Source organism: Buceros rhinoceros, unplaced genomic scaffold, assembly GCF_000710305.1.
Source record: "Buceros rhinoceros silvestris isolate BGI_N320 unplaced genomic scaffold, ASM71030v1 scaffold10760, whole genome shotgun sequence".
NCBI classification, from domain to species: Eukaryota; Metazoa; Chordata; class Aves; order Bucerotiformes; family Bucerotidae; genus Buceros; species Buceros rhinoceros.
The window spans coordinates 26,856-27,790 of record NW_010390195.1 but is presented as its reverse complement, the minus strand read 5'-3'; positions in this window follow the sequence as shown (position 1 = coordinate 27,790).

The window sequence follows — 935 nt, the reverse complement described above, 5'->3', positions numbered from 1 at the left end:
TAAGCAGCACAGCGCAGGGAAACACGGGGGACATTTTAAACTAGGCATCAAAAGGCTCTTGCTCTCCATGGGGGGGTTCTTGCTTTGCTTTGTTTCCGCAGCCATATATTTCTGTTCACAAATAATATCTGTCTGTCACGATGCTTACTGGTGAAAGAACGCTGTAGGTTACGGTTAACGACGAAATAAACCCAAGCGCAACTCTGGAGTCCTGTCTGTCTGCTGGGAACAGCTGGAGTCTGCCTGGTGGGCTGGAGGGGCGGGTGGGACACTGCCCTTTTTTTAGACAACTCCTTCCTCTAACTGACCCTGTACACGTAAAGGAAGGGTCAGGTCCCCGTGCAGTCCTGCTCAGAACTGCCACAGGCTCTGCCTCCTGGGAAGGAGCACACAGCCTGCTCGCCGCCCTGCGCATGGGGTACTTCTAGCAGTGCCAGCTTGGTTAAAAATCCGATCTCCTCAGGTGAACGAGAGCCTCACCTCGCTGAACTCAGTAATGAGTGGATTCTGACGAAACCCAGGTGCTGCTGTAGTGCAGTGAGACACAAGGTACGTGCACACACACAGCTAACACGGTAATGACACAGGATTGTGTCACTGTACTCTATCCCAGTAAGTAATTTTAGTTAGTTACATGGTCACCCGATGACCTGTCACGTTCTTTGGAGAACTAAAGAAATAAAAGGATGAACCTGTTTGTTTAATGCCATCACGCTGCTGTCGCTGAGCAGTCACAATCATTTGCTGGCTTCTCGCAGGCTTTGCTGTGATCTCTGCTGGGCGTGTCCAGCCGGCAGCACTGCGCGGGCCACTCGGGAGCCGCTGTGGAGAGCAGAACCACGAGTCACAGCTGGAATGCCCCCAGTGCACTCGCGGCAGGGGCTGTGCAGTGTCTGTACCCACCGCTCCCCTCACCCAGGAATACCCACCTTTTC